This window comes from Taudactylus pleione, unplaced genomic scaffold, assembly GCF_031769625.1.
Source record: "Taudactylus pleione unplaced genomic scaffold, aTauple2 ptg000111l, whole genome shotgun sequence".
Taxonomy (NCBI): Eukaryota; Metazoa; Chordata; class Amphibia; order Anura; family Myobatrachidae; genus Taudactylus; species Taudactylus pleione.
This window is the reverse complement of record NW_028284513.1, coordinates 6612258-6638549: the sequence shown is the minus strand read 5'-3', so window position 1 is coordinate 6638549 and position 26292 is coordinate 6612258. Positions and strand designations below refer to the sequence as shown.

At 43.0% G+C, this 26292-nt stretch overlaps 1 protein-coding gene and 1 pseudogene across 2 annotated transcripts in view; one reads left to right on the top strand and one right to left on the bottom strand.

Moving 5' to 3' along the window:
- Window positions 1-26292, bottom strand: part of LOC148525157 (relaxin receptor 1-like) — a 433734-nt gene that overhangs the window by 196119 nt on the left and 211323 nt on the right. The window lies entirely within an intron of this gene.
- Window positions 12612-13463, top strand: LOC148525158 (uncharacterized; annotated as a pseudogene).

Genomic DNA, 26292 nt, shown 5'->3' with positions numbered 1-26292 from the left:
GAGGCTTGTCCATATGGAACTCCCAGCGGTGGACCCGTTGGGCACGAACGAAGGTGGTGACTCCCAAGCGAGTTAGGATCTCCTGTTTTAGTTTTTTATAGTCCTTGGCATCAGCCAGGCATAAGTCGAAATTTGCTTTTTGTGGCTCCCCAGACAAAAAAGGTGCCACCAGACTTGCCCACTGATCCTGGGGCCAACTCTCCCTTTCGGCCGTTCTTTCAAATGTGGCGAGATAGGCCTCCACATCATCGCCCGAAGTCATCTTTGGAGGAAGTGACTGGCTCGTACGGAGTGAGTGGTGGTGGGAGGACCAGTCATAACATCTCTGGGCCGGGCGACCAGGTGCTGTACCACCTCTTTTATGGCCTGGCTGTTTTCCGCTAAGGCCTGGCGGGTTTCCTCGATGGCAACCTGTTGTTGCCCCTGGGCTGTCTCCAAGGCCAACACTTGCACCCTGGTGGATTCCTGCAGAGCCCTGGTAGATTCCTGCTGAGCTGCTGTAGCTTGGAGCAAGGCCTTAATTATGTCCTCCATTTTGTCCTGGGGTGTAGAATGGAAGCTGAACCTTGCCTCTCTGAGCATTGGCTGACGCCTCCTCTATGGGACTCCAAGGACACAGCGTTATTTCCACACTCACAAATTGGGTGTCTGTCCCTTTAATTTTTAAACGGATAGTTTTCCTCTCGCTGCAACTTCAGTGTGTGTGGGTGCCTGCATTCTCCACCATATTGTGACACAGTTAGGTTAGGGGGTCCCTCTCCTGGGTAGAGGACTCATTCCTTACACACACACAGCAGCAGGGAAGCAGCACACCAGTCTGGATGCAAGTACAAGCTGGTCGGCGCCAGTCTTTATTGTACAATTTCAGAAACGAACATAAAGAAAACATAAACATAAATCCTAGCCCTGTCGGGGCACTAACTTCACAGGTAGTTCCCTCACTACCAGAACCTGGCAGGGCCTAATGCCCTCGCCAGCAACAAAGCACAGCACAGTACTCACAGATAGGTTTTCCAAGTGTCTCTGAGCAAACTCCCTGTCTGCTCTCCCAGGAGAGACAATCAGCCCTAAACACACTAGGCTTATATTGGCCACTCTCAGGTGGAAAACTAACAAGCCTGTTACCAGGCTGCGAGAACCAAAACCTGGAGTGGCCCTCCCTCTCCTCTCACCCACAACCCCCAGGTCCCAAACCGGCTTTTCAAAAAGCCGAAACTCAAGCCTGCTACACTGCAGACTTTCTCCTGGGGATTTTAAACACATAGGACAGGAATCTGGGATAAATGTCCCTGCCACAGACCATTTTACCAGTGATCCTATCACAATATATATATATATATATATATATATATATATACACATACACACACTGTATGCCCATACATACATACATACACACTCTGAGATAAGGCAAGAAATTACAGTTCTTTCACAGATCATTACCAACTAATAAAGCAATATGTCTGAATAAAGAAACGATATAAATCGAAAAAGCAGCAGTATTAAAGACGTGAGTGTGTTTGCACAGTGATATGTTCTTAACATAAACAGCTACAAACCAAAGGCATAGAATCAATAACAATTAATCAGAATATTACATTTAACAATCTGATGTCTCATAGCGCTGCCTGGACTGAACATCATATGTAAAAGCATGATACTGCTAATATATAGACAAACAAATGACAACTAGATATACTTAACATAGAATGTAAGCTCTCATGAGCAGGGACCTCTTCCCTCATGTGCTTCTATTTACATTTTCTTCTACTCTCTACTCCCCATTAGGGCACCTAACACGGGATTGCCAACTCCCGGCAGCTTATTGTGAGTACTTTAATCACTATTTCAGCAATGTATATAAGTTGTGTCCTTGTCCTGCACTGTAATGTACTGTAAGTTACTTGTTTCTTGTTCACCTATTAGTTCTATGTACTATGTAAGGCGCTGCGGAACACTTGTGGTGCCATATAAATAAAGGATAATAATAATAATAATAATAATATACTGATATCACATAGCGCTACCTGAACTAACAAGAATAATGACAGCTAGATATAGCCCATGAACATTCCTTCATATATAGAACAGTTTGGCATGTTACTGAATACAGAGATAAAAGCACAGAACAATATCTAAGTGCAGGTAACCCGCTGAAACTTATATATATTTTTATAAAAAAGAAGACAATGATGAATATTAAATATTGCAGCACATGCACAAATGAATCCTGTACATAATACATACATGATATGCAAAAGCACCCTCATATGAATTCAAACAATGCACAAGCACATTACCAGAAACATGCTAAGCTTAGATATTCATTGAATCCCATGGGGGCCACCGTATTTAGGCGCTGGATCCAAGTTGCCTCCAATTGTAGAAGCTTTTTACCCCTATCGCCACCCTTAACCAAAGGTGGCACATGGTCGACTAGCTTATATCTTAATATGGATAGAGAATATCCAGGGGCGGATTGGGTAAAAAAAAACAGCCCGGGAAATTTCTGGAAGCAGCCCTAATGGGGTGGAGTCTATTGATGGGCGGGGACTGTCGAGGGGCGGAGTCTGGCGACGGGGCAGGATGCTGTCCTCTCAGAATCAAGAGCTTTGCCAGAAAAGTAACTGCCATTGTTTGTTTTATATATATATATATATATATATATATATATGTGTGTGTGTATAAAAGCAGTAGTAAGGTGAGGCACTTGGTGTGCAATAACAGGCATAGACAAACGGATATGGGCCCTCATTCAGACCCACTCGCGAGCGGCTGTTCGCTCGCAAGTGGGTCGATGGTCCCCACTGCGCATGCGCACGACGGAGGGAGCTCCGTCGTGCGCATGCACGAGACCCGACGAGCGAAGGACTTTCCTTCGCTCGGAGTGTCTCATCAAAGGGGGCGTGCTGTCGATGGTGACTGACAGCACGCCCCCTTTGGTGGGCGTGCCGGGGGCGTGCCTGCCAGACGGAGGCGTTCCCAAGGGAACGCCTACCGTCTGAAGCCGGCCCCACTGACATCACTAGTGATGTCAGTGGGAGTGATTTTGGCTCTGATAGAGCCAAAATTACTCCTGGCCTTGCGGTTGAAAAACCCAACCGCAGGCTTTTGCTCGCAGTTTCGATGGTCGCGATGGTCAAGACCATCGCGACCATCATTTTGCACGCTCGTATATGCTGTGGGTGGTGACCCACAGCTATACGAGCGTCCAGGAGGACGCTCCATATTAATGGAGGTGGGCCCTGATTCAGAGTGAGCGCTTTGGTCAGAGCGTCCGGCTCTGAATCAGGGCCATGATCATCGCTTCAGTGTTAGTAACACAATCGTCAGAATGCTGACGATAGTGTTGCTAACTCTTAAACGTTGATCATATCCATTTGTCTATTCCTGTAAGTGCGTTGAGTGCCGCACCTTACACCGTCCACGGCTACATTGAGATTTGGAGTGCCAGAACTTGAACATACATATATATATATATACATTATATTATAACCGCAATACTGTACTGTATATGTTAATACTATATAAAGTAAATATACATAATTACCATATACATAATGTATATATGAAAAGTTATATATATATATATATATATATTATACACTGTACTATATAAACACGACTGGGGAGAGGAGGCCCGGGGGAAGGTGAGTCACTGAACGGCTGGCTGGGCGGCCGACCATTAAAGGGACTGGCCCATACTATATATACAGGCTAACTCACGCAAGTTGGTCTTGGCAGAATGGCAGGAATCAGGTCAGCGCCGGGTCCTGTGTGTTCAGGGCAGGAGTCGGAGAGGGGGCGGGCTGCAGACTAGCTGTAGGTGGAGCCGTCTGTGGTAACTGACAGCAGGTGCGGTGCTAGGGTGTTCGGCGCCCTCCTGCAAACTATAAATTTGCGCCCTCCCACCCATATTCTATAAAGGTACAGCGCGCCCCAAGGAGCTTTGGTCTCACACACAAGGAGCTTGACAATGCATTCGGACTCCAATTGAAATTATGCCACACGCAGCACAATCATATTCACATTACACCACATAGTAGTGTCCCTTAGTCACATTATTACACACAGCAGTGCACCTTATACACATAATGCTACAGTAGTAGTGTCCCTTATACACATAATGCCACAGTAGTAGTGGCCCTTATACACATGCCAAAGATGTAGAGGCCCTTATACACATAATGCCACAGTAGTACTGATAGAAAACCAGACCCCCATCTGCATCCAAATAATTGTAGAGGGCTCAGATATCAATGAGGCATCATCCTAGGACAGAATTTAAGTAAATCATGTGACACACGCTTTCAGTCATATGATCCTGTACTTCCACCGCATCGCAGCCTTTCCTACCATTTACATCTTTGTTGCCCATGGTGTCTAGATTACCAAATAAATATACTTAGAATAAATGTGTTAAAGCAATACAGGAGGACACTTAGGTAACATTGGTAAAAAAAATGTGGGAGCAGGGTGTTTGGTGGTAAGTCTAGTAGAGTTTTACTGGGGCTCATAAGCCTCCACTTACACCCCTAGGAAGCTTCTTCCATTATCAGTAATATAGGTTACAAATCGGTAATGGAATCAGTATGATGTTCAAATCCTGGCAGCGAAAGCCCTATTCTATCCCTAACCCTCCTTTAGGGTGCCTAAACCTAACCTTTCCCCCAAGTGCCTAACCCTAATCCCCCCTTCCCCGCAGCCTAACCCTAAATCTACTGGGGGGGTGCCTAACCCTAACCTCCCCCCAGGGGTGCCTAACCCTAACCCCCCCTTCCCCTAGACTAACCCTAACCTCCCGGGGGGGTGACTAACCCTAAGAACCCCCTGGCAGCCCGTATACCTAAACCATCCCCCTCCTGCAGCTGTCCGCACCCGACGCCCGGCTTATCTTCGATTGGTAAGCCGAGTGTCGGGCTCCCTGTGTAGGTCTAATGACAGGCGTCAAGATTTCAACACCTGCCATTTGTAACTTGCCGGGATTTGACAGTCGGGAAGCCGGCGGTTGGCACTGCATCCCATCGGTAATGGGGGATAGTCTCCATTTGGATCTTCTATAAGAACATGAGCTCCACCTACTCTACGCTTGGTGGGAAGGCTGCTACCTAGAGTAACACAAACTACCAGGAACATTTGTATCAGTAGCACATACAAAAAATAGTAGTAACCGTCAGATAATGTAGAGTCACAGTGACTGTCAGATAATGCAGAGACCATCAATGACCCACATATAACAGATAATATGAATACACCCCTTACACACACAGAAACACAATAATTATACCCACGCACATACATTGATACACCATCCCCAACATAGACAGTATTACCCCCCCCAAGTAAAAAAACAAATACACCCTTCCCCAATGAATAAGTATATTATCCCCCTAGGTCTGATGGACAATGTCCCTGATGAAGCGCAGGAGTACGCCTCGTCAGTGACATAGCGGGTACACACTGGCTGATGTGCCCAATATCTATATATCTTTTAGTGTGTACCTGGCATTAGGTTTAGGGAGGTTAGGTTTAGGCACTAGAGGGAGGGTTAGGGATAGGCACTAGGGGGGAGGGTTAGGGGGAGGGGGGGATGTTAGGTTTAGGCACTAGGGGGAGGGTTAGGTATAGGCACTAGGGGGGGAGGGCTAGGGTACACGGAGGGGAGGTTAGGTTTAGGCACTAGGGGGAGGGATAGGGTACACGGAGGGGAGGTTAGGTTTAGGCATTGAGGAGGGGGTGTTAGGGGTAGGGAGAGGGGAAGGGTTAGGATACTGACTGACAGGTGTTTTTATCCTACCATGTCGGGATGCCGGCGTCAGGCTTTTGACCGCCAGAATCCTGAGCGCTGGCATCCTGTACTCAAACCAAAGGAAATGCTAGGTTAGGTAAGCAAGACATAGTAATGGGGAAAGTGAATGAAAACAATACTCCGCACAGACCAGGCAATGCGGATAAGCCATGAAGTTTATATGAAAAAAAACCCTGACAATATTTCTTCCCCAGATGCAATTAGAGATTTAGTTTAGTTAACTTGGTCAAACATTGCACAACTAAATAGGGCGACCCTTTGACTGAAATTTCATAGCCATATGAGAGATAAAGGATAAGGAGAACACAGTCCCTGTGGACACAGGTCTAATGGACACACACACACACAATGACAGGTAATGCTCCCCCCCCTCACCCCCTCCTCCTCACTGAATTATTTACTTCCCATTACTCCCATACTACACATTCATAATACTATTACTAAATAGAAAATAGTTACTGACTGTGCTGCTGCAGACTAGTGCTGTCTCTCTTCTCTACATTCTCTCTAACGAGAGGTCTCAGGGGTCACGCTGGGAACAAGCAGGGACAGTGTACAAACTACTTGCCACTATTCAAGTGTAATCAACAGTGGGCCTGATTCAGACCCACTCGCGAGCGGCTGTCCGCTCGCAAGTGGGTCGATGGTGTGCACTGCGCATGCGCACGACGGAGGGAGCTCCGTCGTGCGCATGCGCGAGACGCGACGAGCGAAGGACTTTCCTTCGCTCGTTGTGTCTGATCAAAGGGGGCGTGCTGTCGATGCTGATTGACAGCACGCCCCCTTTGGTGGGCGTGCCGGGGGCGTGCCTGCCAGACGGAGGTGTTTCCAAGGGAACACCTACCGTCAGAAGCCGGCCCCACTGACATCACTAGTGATGTCAGTGGGAGTGATTTTGGCTCTGATAGAGCCAAAATCACTCCTGGCCTTGCGGTTGAGAAACTCAACCGCAGGCTTTTGCTCGCACTGGCGATGGTCGCGACCATCATCCTGCACGCTCGTATAGGCTGTGGGTGGTGACCCACAGCTATACGAGTGTCCAGGAGGACGCTCCATATTTATGGAGGTGGGCCCTGGTCAGAGCGTCCGGCTCTGAATCAGGGCCAGTGTTTGAATACACTTGTAAATTTGCAAATCTTTTGCAGACTGTCCCTGCTTGTTCCCAGCGTGACGATCTGTCAGGCAGGGAGAGAGACCTGAGTGACTCACTGAAGAGAGGAGGAGCAGAAGCTCAGTTGCCGTCCACCCTGGCGGCTTCAGTTCAGGCCAGACTGATCGTCTTACAGTAGGTAATCAGCCAATTGCCTCTGGTGGCCCCCCTCCATGGATGGGACTGTATGAAGAGCGCTGCTCAGCCGCACTTTTCCCAACAGTAGGCTGCCGCTGCCTGTCTCAGTGTGACAGGTGCAGCAGCAGCCGACAGCAGTAACAAGAGTCTCAGCAGCTGCTGCAGGGAGAGCGCCTCTCCAGCTTGGCGCCTCCCTGCCATGCAGGACTTGTTCAGCAAGTTGCACCAGCCCTGCCTAAAGGTAACAATGAGGCGTCCCGGCGGCCCAATCCGTCCCTGAGAATATCTAGCCAACATAAAATGCAAAGCAACCGGTTGGTCACTTGTCTTCCCATCAATATGACCTGTGCTATGCAGCCCTCTCTCTGAAGGTACAAAGAGTTTGGATCTGTAACATGGAGTGCTGATCTAAAACTGATAAAGCCCATAAGTTGGACCAAACGTCGATCTGATGCTGTAACCTCATTGTACCACGATGTTGCATTAAAGATTTTCGGGGAAGACTGGTGAGTTCACCCCTTTTCTTAAATTTTTTTTGGATTGAATAGGACCTTGTTGCCTTTATGGGTTGACACCCCAGCATTAACTGCAACCAGACGTGAGTGTGGAAATAATTGACTTTATGTATATATATATATATATATATATATATATATACATATATATATACATATATATTTATCTTTTGTATTTTCTTTGTAATATTTTAGTAATGATTATAAATTTCTATTGTATGTTAAATAAATAAAATGTTTTATTTGATTTTCTTGGGGTCAGTACAATGGCCCATTATATATTTGCAGTGTTGTTATTGCTATACTATTAATGGGGTTATATTTATTTTTAAAAGTGGAAGGTGCTGCCGTTAGAGCAGAGAGTCACTTCCGGTTTCTGTGTGTTGTGATGCCGCTTGTTTTTCTGTGTGTTAAAAGGCGCTTGCCTTTGGTTGGATGGCTCAATTTTTCATTATGAGTTGAGCGCCTGCTTGCTGTCCATCCTACATATGTTTTGGTTTATCTAGATGAGCATATGTTATATATTTAAAGCACTTCCGGTCTTGTAAGCTGATTGTTCCTGCTTTGGAGTGGATATTTGAGGGTGTTAACTGGGTCTGCTATATATTTGCCCCTGGTGCTATGGTGAGTATGGGTCTCTATGGTGTTGACTGATGCTTTTTCATATTAAGCTGTCTTGACACAGATCCTTATGGAGGAAAAAGTTGACCTCTGCTATATGTATTTGTGAGTAATAAAAAAAACAGTTGGTTATCATATAATGAAGTCTGGTGAGTGCCCATATCAGGCCTTCAACATTGATACTAATCACCACTTTATCAGAGATTTGACGGAGAATGCTCTACTTAGTGCAGTTTGTGTATCCAGTGAAATGTTGACCAGAAGTTTTATTTTCAATGCTTAGGGGGCCTGATTCAGAGTTTTACGCTAACCCACTGGTTAGCGCACATCCCCGATTGTTAGAGGACTGAGCATATACAGCCCTCCATCTGTGAGGCCACTCGCAGTGCCTCCCAGCCGCTACCTTCTTTTACAGGCTGCAGCGTTTTGGAGGCGGAGCAGAGTCAGTTAAACAGGCCCAACCTCTGAAATGCGCTGCTGCCCATGCACTTCATCTCCACATGTCTTTACTCCCTGATGTTCCATGGGGACTGTCTGACCCAGGATACTGACAAAATACAGAGTCGCAATACCAAACAGCAAGTACACTGTACCATTGCTAGTGTATAGGGCACCACTTCTACCAATGCCGATCCTAAGCTCCAGGCTGCCAGTACTTATATATTCTGCATACCGATGTTACACCTGCGATATCCCTGTGTCATATGCTACTTGTTGTTCTACCTAATCTAATACATCTAAGAACTGGTTAAGTTGTACCACGTGTGGACTAACCGCCACCAGCATAAAACAGCTGTGTTACATATTTAACACCACATGTACCTTGACCATTGTGCAATATGCCCTGGTTTAACTAATCCAGCAAGTCTGCTCATATTTAATATTGATAGCCCCACATTAACCTAATAGTTTGTGTCACCCAGTACACTATCACTGCTTACTCTGCTAATAGTTTTGCACCTGCATTTTACCGATTAATAAACCAATCCTTAGTTTAGTTAACTGCTGTGTGGATTAACGGAATCGGTATGAAATACCGACAGCCGGGATCCTGGTGGTCAGAATCCCCACGCCGAGATCCTGACAGGGTTTACATACCGACACTTGTTGGTCGGTATGTTAACCTTCCACCTCTCTCTACCCTAACCCTCCCTCTTTGGTACCTAACCCTAACCCTCCCCCCCTAGTAACTGAAGACTAACCCTTAACCCTCCCCCCTTTTGCCTAACCCTAACCCCCCCTAGTGCCTAAACATAACCTCCCCCTCCCTGCACCCTAAACCTAACACTCCCTCCCTGGTGCCTAAACCTAACCTCCCCCCGAGTGTCTAACCCTCCCCCTAATGCCTAACCCTAACCCTCCCCCCATCCCTGTTACCTGGCGCCGGGATTCTGACCAGCGTCGGTATTCTGGTGCCGGTAATGTAAGCGTCGGCATCCCGACCGCCGGGATGCCGAACGCATACCGGATTAACCTCCAATGCACACTGCTGACATTTATTACCATCATAGGATTTGCCAATAGATATATGGTGCTATGCCATACTGCCACTTGTCTACTGCATTTACTGTAAAACTATTGCATTCAATTCACTTGCATTTTCCATAAAAATGTCCACTTCTACCTAAGAGTATAAGAATATATGAAATATAACATTAAACTAACAAATATTAGTTGTACTTCAATAAATATATCAGATAGAAAAGTAAGACAAAAGATACATAACTAAAGTCTTTTAATCTGGATAAAAACTAAAAAAAAATGTAAAATAATTTTTGGTAATAACATGAAACTTAACTCTGGCATGAAACATATTTTGTACCATAAGTTGCAGAGCGTTAATAAACCATGGGGCCCCAGACTGGTTTGGAGCCCCCTTTTCCAGTTGACCATGCCAAAATGCCAGCACTGAAAGCCATGCTTGCTCACTTCCTGGTTGCTCCCTCCAGGTGGAGGCAGTGAGATCGGCTCAACAAGGGTGGTTGATGGGCGTGATAATGCGATTGTGTAATTGTGGTTTTCCTTATGGTTAAACTTACGTGCAGATGAATTATGTACATTGTTATTAATTATGTGTACCACTACTCCTGTGGCAGATGAATCCCTTCCTTTGAAATGCAGGTACAATATATGTGTTGATCTTGCCCTGACTTCAAGTCCCCTTAACTTCCATTTTTAAAACATTTGTGACTGTGAATTCCTACAGCATATATATGTAATATTATACCCTTCCCCTGCTTTGTCTATTACATTTTCAAGCCCTCTGTTATTTGCATAGAGGAACGCATGGTTGCAAATAGTTAACATAAGATCCTCAAAGGTGAGATGTATTGCAGTATTTATTAGGCTCTGGAATTGACTTCCCCTGGTTTACTTTAAAGCCTGATGAGTCAATCAATTTTCAAAGACTTCAAAAAATAAAAGCATGAAATCAACTGGAACTGTATGCAAACTTTTGCACACATTATACTTTCAATGTTTTGTTTTAATCTGTTAAATTCAGCAAATAGTAATTGCACATTCAAATGTGCAATGAACTGTACATGTGAAGATGTGACTAGTTAAGGTGCCTATACACGGGACGATTTTTTTACACGATATGGCCAGTTACGACAGGTTGTACAGACCAATCGTATGAAAATAGGTGTATTTTGTGTGTTCTGCGGCCCTGATGCGCGTCACCGTCGTCCTCTTGTTGGATCGCAGATCAGATGATTTTGCAGAGAGATCTACGATCTTTTGAGTACAATGTGATACACTTCTATGCATCTTATCTTATCCTTATCCTATGATCGTAACGATCAATCGTACAACATTTGACCACATCTTATGAAAAATTTCAAGGGAAGAATTTCAAGGGCAATCGTACAACTTTGAACAGCAATGAGGAGATGATGTCTTTATGTACCTGTAATAATGCAAGTATTACTTATAAGACAAACTACATAAACAGCATACTTGATGATTCATTGCTATAAAGAAAGGTACAGGATATAACAACTGGCGAAGAGGATAAACTTTTCATTACTCAGCTACCTGGGATGCTGATGCCCGAAATAGCGGTGCCGAAATCCCGACAGCGTCGGGATGCTGGCACCAGAATCCAGACCGCCGACATCCGAAAGGTAAGTATCGGGGGTTATGGTGGGGTATTAGGGTGCAGAGTTAGGCATTAGAGGGAGTGTTAGGGTTAGGCACAAAGGGGATGGTTAGGTTTAGGGTGCGGAGAGGGGCAAGTTAGGTTTAGACACTCGGGGGAGGTTAGGTTTAGGTACCGGGAAAGGAGTGTTAGGTTTAGGGTGCGGGGAGGGGGAAGTTAGGTTTAGGCACTAGGGGGAGTTATGGTTAGGCACCTGGGAGGGAGGGGTAGGGGTAAGGGTTAGTCTTACCTTGTTCCTTATGGGTGTCGGGATTCTGACTGTCGGGATGCTGCTGTCAAGTATTCTGACCAGTGGCATCCCGACCGCCAGGATCTCATTCCCAACCCAGGGCCGAAACTAGGATTTTGTCACCAGGGGCAAGACAGTAATTTGGCGCCCCCCATGTAATTCCCCCTGCAGTAGTGCCCATATTGTAATGCCCCCATAGTAATGCCCATATGTTAATACCCCCATAGTAATGCCCCTGTAGTGCCCACCATACAGTAATGCCCCTGTAGTGCCCATGCTCCCATATTAATGCCCCTGTAGTGCCCATGCTTTCATAGTAATGCCCCTGTAGTGCCCATGCTCTCATAGTAATGCCCCTGTATTGCCCATGCCCCATAGTAATATCCCTGTAGTGCCCTTACAGTAATGCCCCTGTAGTGCTCATGCCCCCACAGTAATGCCCCTGTAGTGCCCATGCCCCAATAGTAATGCCCCTGTAGTGCTCATGCCCCATTAGTAATGCCCCTTATTGCCTATGCCCCCATAGTAATGCCCCTGTGGTAATGCTCCTGCCCCCATAATAATGCCCCTGTAGTGCAGCTTATTAAAAAAAAATACTTACCTTGAACCCCGCTCCTGCATCCAGCGTCCGGTCCGCCGGCTGCTCCTTGGAACTATGGGGAAGATGTCATGACGTCTCCCCCATAGTGCCCGTGGGGAGAGCCGGAAGCTGGAGTTCGGGAGAGAACTCCAGCCTCCGGCTCTGGCTACACCGCGTCGCTGCAGAGAAGGAGCCGGGCGCCCGCTGGTAATAAATATTACCAGCGGACGTCCGGCTTGGAGCCTCTCTGCAGCGCCGGGCTGGAGGTCACTGGCACCAGGTACAGCGGCTCACCCGGTGCACGTGCACCTCCAGCCCCCCCCTAGTTGCGGCCCTGCCCAACCCAGCTATCTTACTCACATTCACCATGGCTGACATGCTAGCATTAATTCCTCAGTTCTGCATGTTGATGCTCCTAATGCTGCAGAATTATGAAGACAATGGCTTGGACGGTGTGATCATTTTCTTGAACCTATGGGGGTAACTACTGACAGCAAAAAGAAAAGCATGCTTGTTATCAGTGGTGGCCACAAGATTTATGAACTTTATGATACTATGCCAGAGGCAGAAACCAAGGACTATACCAAATGCAGGGACTCGTTGACTGACTATGCTGCAAAATGCAGCCTATCACATTCCAAATACCTGTTCAGGACAGCTATGCAACTGCAAACTGAATCTGTTGCTGCATGTGTTACTAGATTAAGGATTTATGCCAGAACATATCAGTTCCATGATGTTGAAGATAAAATTAAGCAGCAGTCAATTGCATTTGGCACATGTGGAAAGTTGCACAAACGTGCTCTGAAATGATGCTGACAGACAATATGCTAGAAGTCTTGAACTTTCTGAAACACATGCTAAGGACATGGAGAGGGGCATGAACCAGCTGGAAGTGTGCAATAAATTACATAGTGACACAAGTGGCTATCTGGAGTCAAGTAAATATAGATCATGTTACAGGTGTGGACGCTCCTATCCACATTCAGGAGACTGTCTTACCACTGGTAAAATTTGCACTGCATGTGGCAAACTGAATCACTTTTCCTCTGTTTGCAAATCCAAGGAAACCAAATCTACACCCAAACAATCTTCACAGCAGTTTAAATCCAGAAGAAAGACAGTGCATTGTGTGGATCAAAATGCTACTTCGTCTCCAACTGCAGAATCATCTGACAGTGATAATATGCCAGAAGGCTTTATCTACATGATTCATCAAGTCGGCAAAAATAAGGTCAGTAAAAAACTGACATCACCCTAGATAACACTTCTGTTGAATTTGTAATAGATTTTGGTGCTTCTGTAAATCTAATGGATGCTATCAGTTTCAAGAAGCTGCATGGCAAGGTGGTTTTGAATCTAACATCTGTAAAAATATTCACTTATGGTAATAAACGACCCCTTCCCTTACAGGGTTCTTTTGACATTATTGCATGCAAAAATGACAAAAGCATTATATTTTGTAACTAAATATGCAAGAGGCAATCTCTTGGGATTTGATACTGTGGGGTCTATTTACTAAGTAGTGTTAGGAGACAGAGTGAAAAGTGGTAAGAAAGTGATAAGGTGCCAGCCAATCAGCTCCCAACTGTCATCTCACAGGCTGTGTTTGAAAAATGACAGTTGGGAGCTGATTGGCTGGCACCTTATCACTTTCTTATCACTTTTCACTCTGTCTCCTAACACTGCTTAGTAAATAGACCCCTGTATCAGAATTGGGTCTTATACAAATTGTAGGTCACAATTACACTCCTGTCATACCTGACACTCCCAATACCACTCCTGTCATACATGAACCAAAAACACTATGAAGTGATGTGGATGTTTTACTGCAGGAGTATGACCATCTTATTCACAGCATTGGAAAACTTAAACACTATCAAGTTCATCTTCGCATGGATCACTCAGTTATACCAATTGCTCAAGAACATTGGCGCATTCCTATCAACATAAGGAAACAAGTGGAAGAGGAAATACAGACTCTTGAAGACTTACATATAATTGAAAAGGTATCTGGCCCAACACCATCAGTGGCAAACGCAGGATTTTGAAAGGGGGGTTTCCAAATAAATATCATCCTCCCACCACCCACCCCCCGGGAAAAACATACAGCAGACACCTGGCATCATCTAATAAATATTATCTCCCCCCCTGGGAAAAACATACAGCAGACACTTGGCATCATCTAATAATTATTATCCTGCCCCCCCACCCGGAAAATCATACAGCAGACAACACCTGGCATCAACATCTAATAAATACTATCGCAAATACATAAAGCAGTTGAATGGCTACATTTAATACATACCATCCTCTTCCGCGCCACTGACCCCCCCCCCAGCATATACAAACAGCAGTCGAATGGCATCATTTAATAAATATCTTATCCCCCGCCGCCGCCCCCCCGCAAGACCCTGTGCCCCCGCCTCCCCCCGCATAGACACACAGCAGTCATCTTATACAGTAAATCCCTACCTACATTTTGCGGCTCCGGGACTCCACAGTGCTGGCAGTTGAGGACACTGGACAGTGTCCAGACGGCAGGCTCTCTCATCCGATCACGGTGCCTCGGCCAATCGGAACTGACTGGGAGGGGCTTGCATGCTGCAGCTCCCCCTACAGCCAGCCCAGGCAGTGTCTATTAAAAAAAAAATATATATTTTGTTCAGCTGCTCGCCGGCGATGGAGCAACGGGCAGCGGGGTTTCTAGGTACTCGGAACCCCTCCTGCGTGCGCGGATGACCATGGGTATCACCTATTCAACCAAATGCAGTGAGAATGTGTTGATATGCTTCGTCCTAGTGTTGCCATTAAAAGAGAGCGCCATATTATTCCTACTATGGATGATATTATACATCGACTCACAGGCGCATGTTTCTTTTCTAAATTGGATTTAATTAAAGGTTATCATCAACTGGAACTTGATGAAGAGTAACGACAAATAACAACATTCTCAACTCATATTGGGCTACGAAGATACAAACGCTGTCATTTGGAATCATATCCGCAGCAGAGGTGTTTCAAAATGCTATCTGTCAAGTTTTACAGTGAGTTCAAAATGCCATCAATTTGACAAAGGTGGAAAAACACTACTCCCAGCCATAAAGAGAAGCTCTTGCAGTAGTCTGAGGTTGTGAACGCTTTCATCTCTATTTATACGGCATTGACTTTACTATCCAGACTGATCATCAAGCACTGGTTACACTTTTTGGAAATCCGAAATCCAAACAACCAGCTAGGATACAGCAATGGGGCTTACATTTACAGGCATACAATTTCTCCATCATTTGTAGATCTGGCGCTGATAATCCTTCAGATTACATGTCATCAACATGCCAATCCTGATTCACTTACTAATGACAGCATCAAACAGGCCTCTTCCTCAGATAAAGTTTTGTCAGCAGTAAAACACTGTATTATTTCTAATGATTGCCGGCTGGGACAGTTTCTATTTTCAACTGATGATGAACAAGACTTTAGAGCACTTCATAACCATTGTCAAGAACTAACTGTGCATGATAATTCAATCATTCTCAGAGGTGACAAAATTGTTATTTCAGCTGTTTTGAGAAAGCGGGTAATTGACATTGCCCATGCCAGTCATTTAGGAATTGTAAAGACCAAACAACTTTTATGTGAAAAGGCATGGTTTCCCTCCATGGAGCAACATGTTGAATCGGAAATTCAAAACTGCATGACACGCACCCTTCTTTCTAGGCAAATTAACAGTGAACCATGACGGATGACTGACCTACCTGACAATGTCTGGGAAAATGTCAATTTTGACTTCTATGGCCCATTATACAATGGTAAATACATACTAGTGGCTGTGGATGAATGTTCACGATATCCTGTTCTTGAAATAATATCTTCAACATCTGCCACATCTGTGTTACCAGCATTGGATAGAATCTTCACTACTTATGGAATTTCAAGAACAATAAAGACAGATAATGGTCCGCCATTTAAAGGTGGTTATTTCAGAAAATTCATGAAACATTTTTGAGTTCCGCATAAAAAAATTACTCCCCTGTGGCCACAAACTACTGGTCTTGCTGGACGTTTCATGCGTAATCTTGGAAAGCAAATAAAGATTTGTAAAGTATTCCGAATTCCAATTCAATAAATCAATTTCTCAGACAATATCGATCAGTGCCTCACTCCAGAACATTAATGTTCCAAAGGAAAGTGATAAGATCCACTCTTCCTGAAATTCATCTGGGTCCTTCGTCTAAAGATCATCAAGTTAGAAAGACGGACTCTGCCAATAAACAAAACGCTAAACAATACAGACCAGAAAAGGAAAGCTATTGTTTCTGATTTACAAAAAGGAGATCATGTTCTGGTGAAACAAAAAGTAGTACGCAAGGACACGCAAGGACATGACTGCTTTTTACCCAAGTCCTTCGACTATATTGAAAAGGAAAGAAACAATGATTGTTGCAGGGTATGACAATCAAATAGTGACAAGAAATGTGTCCCATTTCAAGAAGATATTTCCATCTTTATCTTCTGATGGACCAAGTCAAGAGGATGTCATCACAGCATCCTCAGCAAGTGATCCCATCATGGAGTCTATTTCCTTGAGTGAAGGATCACATATTCAGACGAAAAGAGGCAAAGTCATTAAACCTCCTGCTAGGCTTATTGAGCAGATATTCCAGTTTCATGTGTATTGAGTTAATGTTCATCATCAGATGCCGTTAATATATTGTTATGTTTAATTTAAAAAATGCATAAATTGTAATTAAAAAAAAGAAAGAGGGAGATGTAGTATCTTATCTCCTTCTTTCATAACAGCAGCCCAGCACACTCTGCTGTGTGCTGGGCTGCACTAAGAGACTGCTCGCGGCTACTAAGTAGCAGCTGCAGCGGTCTCCTATGCCTGTGGGGGGAGCAATCACACTGATCATGCCCCCCACTGGCTATGCGCCTGGCTCGGGGGACTCACAATGCCCCCCTCCCCAGCTCGCGGCGGCGCTGCAAAATTATAATTTATTTCCCCCCGAAGGGGACATAGCCTTGCATCCCACAGCTAGGCCATGCCCCCTTCACCCAGGCCCGGCGTCGCTCTTGGCACGCCTGTGTAGGGATGGACATTGTAGTATCTTATCTATATAGATAGTTTATGTGCATTGTCAAGTAATAGTAAGATGAGGTAGTGTATCTTTAAGAATCCTGCAGCACAGGATGACGTGATCAGCAAGTGGAGATAGGGAGAAGGAAGGAGAAGAACAGCAATGAGGAGATGATGGGCCTGATTCAGAGCCACTTGCTCTGAATCAGGGCCCTCCTACCTAAAATTGGAGCAGCCTCCTGGCCGCTCGTATAGCTGTGGGTGACCACCCACAACTTATGCGAGCGGCCAAAAAGATGGTCGCGATGGTCAAGACCATCTTGACCATCGGGCTTGCGACGAGGACCCTGCGGTAGAGTCTCGTCTGCCGCAAGCCCAGGGGTGCTTTTGGCTCTATCAGAGCCAAAAGCACTCCCACTGACATCACTAGTGATGTCAGTGGGGCCGGCCCCAGATGGTAGGCGTTCCCATGGGAACGCCTCCGTCTGGGCAGCAACGCCCCCGGCACGCCCACCAAAGGGGCGTGCTGTCACTCACCATCGACAGCACGCCCCCTTTGGTGCGAGACCCATAGCGACGGCTTGGCCGTCGCTGTGCGGGTCTCGCGCATGCACACGACGGAGCTCCCTCCGTCATGCGCATGCGCACTAGGGCACCATCGACCTGCTTGCGAGCGCTCAGTGCTCGCGAGCGGGTCTGAATCAGACCCGATGTCTTTATCTACCTGTAATAATGCAAGTATTACTTATAAGAAATAAACTACATAAACAGCATACTTGATGATTCATTGCTATAAAGAAAGGTACATCAGGCTATAACAGACATCGGAATCCAATGTTTACTAACTATCATGTTTTTGTTTCAATGGCAGTGTCTTTACCATTCGATGGTGACCTTCCGATGTTTCTCACCATCAAATGGTAATAATTTGATGGTGTTTCGATGGTAGCTTATTTTTTTCATTCCTAATAGCTATGCCTCTCCTGTCTCCTTGGCTGCTGTTTGCATCAGGGAATCTTCATGGGTTCATCCTGGGTGCTGGCACTGTCAGTGTCAGCTGTGACACAGTAGAGCAGTACAGCAGTGTCTCTCCGCCTCGCTGCCTGGCTCTAAAAACATACTGGACTAACTTCAACAGCCTCCTCACCTGTGCCGGGCATGCTGGAGCCTGCATATGTAGTGTACTCTACAGTCCCTGCAGGACAGAGCGGCAGCAGTGCTACATTAGAGAGTACACAGTATGTACTGTATATTGTTGCTCCAGGCCCCGCCCCTGATCCTGCCCCCTGTCTGCCGCGCTGCAGTGGTTTTTGCGCATGCGCATATTATATAAATAGTTTTTACCATCAAATTCTTTTGGTTATTTATCATGGCATCGAAGGTTTCAAATGTGGGCTTCCGATGTATACATCTCGTACGGCGGAGTCGTGTGCGCACAAAAAGGGGGCATGGCCTCACAGGGAATCCTTCCCGGGGACGTACCCAGCATCCCCGGTGATGCTGGGTTGCACCTGGAGACCATAGTCCGCTTATAACTAGCAGAATTTAATTTTTTTCTTGACAGCAAAAATGTCACTTCTGGTGCGTGGGGAAAACCGAAACCGGAAGTGTGCGCCCGCTCAGGTGTCGGGTGCCTGCGCACCGGAAGTGATGATTTTTGCCATTTTTGGTGCCAAAAATGGCCAAATCTTGGAGGACATACAGGTATAAAAAGCCCCCTGTAAATTTATCATGTAAGACCCCTGAGGAAGCCTTGTTAAAGGCAAAACGCATTGGGCAAAGCTACACCAACTCTACAAACCATCCAGACCTACCCTAAAGAGACTTATATGGACTTTTATTAGATGTACCTGGAGGTACTACTACTGGAACTGACCACTGTGACCTATAAGATAAGCTACATTCTCATGTTTGTTTTTGTGTGTGACATGTATATTTGTGTATATTAAAAACTATATACTCATAAAACATTCCACACTATGGAAGCAAATTTTTCTGCTCCAAAAAGGTTGTAGCTATCTGGTCAGCTATTCCCTGGGTGAAATCTGGCTGAAGGTTAAGACTGCTGTGGAAACCGGTCGTGTATGAACTGAGGATTGGTTTCTTATATGCTTAATATACAAGCACATTCATGGTACACGCATATGAAGATATTTGTATCTAATTTAAGTTAACACTAACTACTACACTATCAGGCGCTTGTCCTTGTCCCCTTTTTCTTCCTAGATTACCCGATCTACCAGTCGGTATATTCAAGGACTAAATCAGCCACCTGATTTATATCTATAAAGGAGCATAGTGGAAGTAACCATTAAAAGAAGATAAAGATTTTCTTACTAGTACCAACCACCATTAAGACTAAACTAATCTGAGGAGCAGCGCCATAGATCTATTTTTTTATTATTGCTTCTGGTTTCTGTAGAACAGGGCTGTGCTCCAGGGTTGTTCCATTGGAGAATATGTTTAGAATACATGACCTAAGTACACATAGATGTGACACATGCCAACAGGTGTTCAATGAGAACCCTGAACCTAGCACCCTGAATATCAGTATAGACCTGGATTCTTTTTTCTGGGACCTTGAGAAAACCCTCATTAAAGAAACAAAACTATGGTGGAATATAAAAGGCCTGGAACATTATTTAAAAGTCAATAGAGTACCCAGAGGCCCGAGGCTACTAAAAAATCCTACATTCGACGCAGACAATGTTCACTTCATGCATGAATGGGACATATTACTGCATGAGTGCTCCCTGAATTTAATGAAGCTCATAGTTACAGAACAAACAGAAAAGACACATTTTAATTGATGAAGAGCTCAAAAGTAAAGAACCCATGATGGAGAAATTTCAGGAAGAAGACGGGTACAAGGTAAACGAGGAGGTTCTGAACAAAAAGATGGAAAGGATAGAGGAAGAGGTGATTAAGAACAAAAAGAAAAAATTTAACAGGGACAAGTATAACTATGAGAATAACTAGACAAAGAACTGGTCCAGATTTCAGCACCAGAAACAAAAACATATCTCAAAGTATCGTTCAACGAAACCACCTGCTTGGTTGTCAAAGGTCCCAAGTCTAGTAACAACTATAGATTCCCACAACCAGTAACAAGAGACCCCGTAAGTACACTGAACCGTTTCACAACCCTTGACAGGGTGGATATAGAAGATACTACAGATAATTTTTTATCCCCTACTCCGGTTCGCTCACAATTGGTAACGAACTGGAGGACATTGGTGAAAGAGAATACAAAACAAGCTTCCCATCTAAAAAGAAGATTCTCCAAAGGAGGGGGAAAGGAGGAGGTGGACGAAAGGAACCCCAACAAAAAAAGATACATCCAACAAAGAAAGGTATATTTAATCTCTGTACACATGTACTAACTTCAGCTGAAATTTCATTGTTAAGCAGGGGCCTTACATTTGCCTCAACACAAAAACCAAACAAATTCCAGATGTTCATAGACCTTAACAAATTTATCAGGAGACTTACACTCAAAAGACATTTTGCAAGGAAAGAAACAGCTGTCTTAACCAATTTCAACTCCTCTAAGTCAAACTTAAAACTCCTTTAAAAGTTCTATCCATTAGAATCCAAAGGACATCATATCAACATATTCTATGACCTAGTAAAAAAAGATCTTCTGGATGAAGTAACTACGGAATGCACTAAATCAAATCTTACCAATGAAGGAAAACATTCTCTAAAGGTTCTGAAAAATAATGAGGATCTGATACTCAAATCAGCGGACAAGGGAGGAGGCCTGGTCATCCAAAATCGGGAGGATTATGAGAAAGAAGCAAAGAGACTCTTGGATGATGTTAAGTCTTATAAACCACAGCCGAAAGATCCCACAGATGAATTTTTGATTGAATTACGAAGCATTTTAGTGTCCGGCCTGCATAACAACATTCTAACAAAAGATAAGTACCAATACCTCCTCAATACAACACCCACTATACCAATCTTCTACCATCTGCCCAAGATTCACAAAAGTATGGACTGCCCTCCAGGCAGACCAATCATAGCAGGCATTGAAACATTAACAGCCCATATATCTGAGTATGTGGACGTCTTCCTGAATCCCCACGTGAAAAATTTGACCTCATATTTGAAAGACACGACTAGTGTGCTACAACACATGGAAAATTTCAAATGGAAGACCAAATATAAATGGGCTACTATAGATGTACAGTCACTCTATACATCTATAGTACATGAGAAAGGCATTGAAGCATGCAAGAAAACCTTAGAAAATGATTCTACGCTAAATGATTCCCACAAAGATTTTATCTGTATTTTAATACGTTTTATCTTAACTCACAATTATTTTACATTTTTAGATCAGTTTTACTTACAGATTTGCGGGACTGCTATGGGCACAGTTTTCACACCGAGTTATGCTAATATTCTAATGGGCCAGTGGGAAGAGGAACACGTGTATAACAACAATCCGTATTCTAAGAAGATAAAATTCTATAAAAGATACATTGATGACATTATTATAGCGTGGGATGGTGAAGAAAGTGATTTTGAGCAATTTATTAATCATATACATGAAAATGATTTTAATCTCAAGTTCACCTTTAATATTAACAGTAACCATGTAGAATTCTTGGATCTTGTACTCTCAAGTGAAGGTGAAAAGGTAATTATGAAGAATTATATTAAAATGGTAGATACAAATAGCTACCTTCACTTTAAAAGTGGACATGCTAGACGGTGGAAAGAAAATATACCGTACTCTCAATTTTATCGGATTAAGAGAAACTGTTCTAAAGAAACAACTTATCAAGAACAAGTACAAGTGTATACAGTTCGCTTTAGAGAGAGGGAATACCCTGAAAATATCTTACAACAAGCCCTGTTAGATAGTGAACGGAAAAATAGACAGGAGCTAATAAGAAGGAAGATTTTATTCCTTTTATTACTCAATATAATAATGATGAGGTGAAGATTAAAAAAACCATCACAAAGCATTGGAGTATTTTAAAAATGGACCCTTTTTTTTCTGAGAGATCTTGCCAGATAGACCTGCAGTGGTGTTTAGAAAAGCAAAGAATTTCAAGGAAATACTGGCTCTTAGCCGATTGAAACACAGAAACGAACCAAAACAAATCATGCCTAAATGTGTTGGCTCCTACAAATGTGGACACTGTAATGTGTGCAAGTATGTGAATCCTGTTAGAAAAACTTTCACCAATTCTGACCAGACTAAGGAATATAAATTGAAAGAATTCACCAATTGTATGACTACCTCTGTGATATATATGATTGAATGCGGCTGTAAATGAAAATACATTGGGAAAACTAAGAGACTTCTTAAGCTAAGGATCCAAGAACATCTGCGTAATATCAAGAATAAAGTTGAAAGCCACCCACTCTCTAGACACTTTTCAGAGATACATAACTCATCTGTAGACAGTTTTTCATTTAAAGCAATAGAACATGTAACCTTGGGCCAAGAGGAGGAGATTTAATGAAACTATTGGCTCAGAGAGAGATGTTTTGGATTCATGAACTCAATACACTGGTACCACATGGTCATAACGAGGGATATGAAATAGCCCCATTTCTTTAATGACTCCATAAAATAAGCTAACTAATTAATTTTTAATGTAGTTATAAATTCATGTATTTTATTATGTATCCCTGAATTATGTACAGGTAAGATTGTTACTGGTGTCGTACATTTATATATTGGTTGAAATCTGGATATTTTTGATATATATATATATATATATATATATATATATATATGTATATATATATATGTATATATATATATATATATTTTAATAACATTTTAATGTATTTTTTTTTTATATCACAATTTATTAAAGTTGTAGAAAGAATACAGTACAAAATGCATTATGAGTATCATTACATAGCCTAACATAGTATAAGGATATCATCAAATAGTATAGATAGCTTTTCATAGACCGTAGGCAGAAAGGACCCTTCAATGTGACCACATAAGAGGCAATGAAAAAGATCCGATTGCATCATGATACCATAACATAAAGGAATAAGGAAATAAACATATAGTATATAATCGACAAAAACCTTAATCATTTTGTTCTTTTTTCTTGTTTTGTATAAAGCTCAATAAAAGAGTAGAAAATTAAAAGGAAGAAGAGAAAGAGAAAGAATGGGGGAGGGGAGGAAAAACACATAGGGATAATAAGGTAATCCAATACCAAGGGTAGACAAGACTGTACAATTTTTACGATAAGACATAAGGTATTTGAAACAGACCACACAGAGCGGAATCTAAATCTTCAAGTAATCAAGCATTAGTCTAAAGCTGACGCATTAAAAACCAATTAGTGGGTTCAAAAATCTTTAGAATATGTTGCTGGGTTTCAGCATCTAGTTGATCAATATAAGAGCCCCACTTTTTATAAAAACGAGTGACACCTTTCTCTATGTCAGGTAGAGTGGCTTGTCGCTCAAAGAACATAATTTGTAAGAGCATGTTCTTAATACCAGTTACTGTAGGAGGAAACCTAGAGGTCCATTGATTTAATATAAGTTTCTTAGCTATAGTGAGAATAACTGTAAGTAGGGGTATGATAGATTTGCCTCTAGCGTCAAGATTCCAATTTGAAAAAAGTAGGAGAAGGCAAGCAGCAGGATTTTTATCTAATTTTAAGGAGAAAATAGTATTTATAAAATTAATGGTTTTGTCCCAAAATTTTTTTATTTTGCCACATTGCCAAAAATTATGAAAAAAGGATGCATCTGCAGCTCGACATTTCAAACATCTACCAGATTCATTAGGTACCATATATTTTCTCTGTGATTGAGATATATACGCTCTGTGTAGCATTTTCAAGTGTACCTCCTGTAAGGCAGCAGATTGTAAATATTTCAATGAAATAGAGCAATGACTTAACCATTTCTCCTGAGGTTCCAGGGAAGTAATATCGTTTGACCATTTCAAATATGACCGTTGCCAAAGAGCTATTTTTTGTGGAGCTATAAGCTCTGGGTATAAAAATTTGATGCTAAAAATATTATTACGTAAAAAAGTAAGTAAAGTAACCACGTGATCGACATCTTGACCTTCTAATAGGGCTGAGGGTTGATTTTGCGCAAAATGTCGAGCCTGTAGGTACATAAAGAGATTATTATGCTGTAATTGGTATGTGTCTTTTAAATAGGGAAATGTAAGGATTATACCTCCCGGATCAAATATGTCTCTTATGGCGGCAATTCCTGCAGTTTTCCAAGAGAGAAACGTTTTATTCTCTAAACCCGGAGAGAAACAGGGGTTTCCCCAAAAAGTGTTATATAGAGAGCTAGTGGGATTTCTACGTAGTTTTTTGTTAATAGAGAGCCAGGCCTTATATGTATCTGTAAATAAAACATTAGTTAGTATGTTAGCAGATAATAAGCGTTTCGGGGTATGTAAGAGTGCGCTAGGTGAGAAGGGGTGAAACAGAGCCTCTTCTAAATCCCAATTAATAAAAATAGATCGCTTCAGCAACCAATCAGAGATGTATCTAATGAGCGCAGCTTGCGTAAAAGAGTCAATGTCAGGAACTCCAAATCCTCCATCACCCTTCTGTAATTTAAGCTTTGCAAAAGCAATCCGAGGTTTTTTCCCCGCCCGTATATAATTAGAAAAAAGGGAATTAACTTGCTTAACATCTGTCTTGGTAAGGCCAATAGGGAGCATCTGTAATAGATAAGAAAGTTTAGGGAAAACTATACTTTTAATAACTGTTATTCTGCCTAATAATGATAGTAGAAGAGGCATCCAGTGTAATAATGTCTGCTTGATTGATGAAATAACTGGCAAAAAATTTACATCATACAAAGATTTTAATCGAGTTGGGATTTGTACTCCGAGGTATTTAAGGGAAGACTTACATATTGGGAAAAGGGAAAGGGATGGATGTGACGTAAGCAAGGAAATATCTCCCCCCAGGGGAAGCATCTCCGATTTTGTAAAATTAACCTTGTACCCTGCAAAGGATCCAAAACAATTTATTATAGAAGTAATGTTCGAAATAGAACGAAGGGGATTGGAGATGAATAGTAACATATCATCGGCAAAAAGAGCCAACTTCACCTCATAGCTACCTAAACGTTTTCCCGAGAAGATTGGGGAGTTGCGCAGGGCTATAGCCAGTGGTTCTAATGCAATATCAAATAAAAGTGGGGACAATGGGCAGCCCTGATATGTACCTCTATTAATATAGAAAATAGGGGACAAGTATCCGTTACTCAGAATTTGTGATGAAGAATTACAATACAGACGCTTAAGGACTGAGATAAAGTCATCCGGAGCACCAAACCTATGAAGGGCTTCGAACAGATGGTCCCAAGTAATTAAATCAAAAGCCTTTTCGGCATCGAGTGAGAGGATAACACTATCAGTTTGAGATCTGGACAACTCCATCTTTTGCATTACTGAAAGAATCTTCCTAATGTTAACTACAGAGTGCCTTCCCCAAACGAACCCTGATTGATCTGGGTGTATTATAGATGGTAAAATAAGTTTAAGTCTGTCAGCCAATATTTTCATAAATAATTTATAATCAGAGTTCAATAGGGAGATAGGTCTGTAAGATTGAGGAAGCTCTGCGTCCCGTCCCGGTTTTGGCAAAACTTTAAGCAGCGCTGAATTAAAGTTGTAGTGTTTCGCTGATTTTAGGAGTTAAAATTTTGTAATAGTCATTTGTAAGGCCATCAGGGACAGGGGCTTTACCTGGTTTAAGGTGATGAATGGCATTTGTTACTTCTTCTATAGTTATAGGGGCTAGAAGTGAGGAAGAATGATCATTAGACATCTTTGGAAGATTAATACTTTCCCAAAAAGCTGCCTTCTCACTAGTATCAATCTGCGGTTCAGAGTATAGATCAGTGAAGACATTTTGTAGAATGCTGGATGTTTGGGCTCCTGATCTAGTATTATTTCCATCTGTGGATCTAAATGATTTAATAACAGACGGGGGGTGTTGGCCTTTCATACCATATCTATGAAAACGGCAAAAAGAATGAA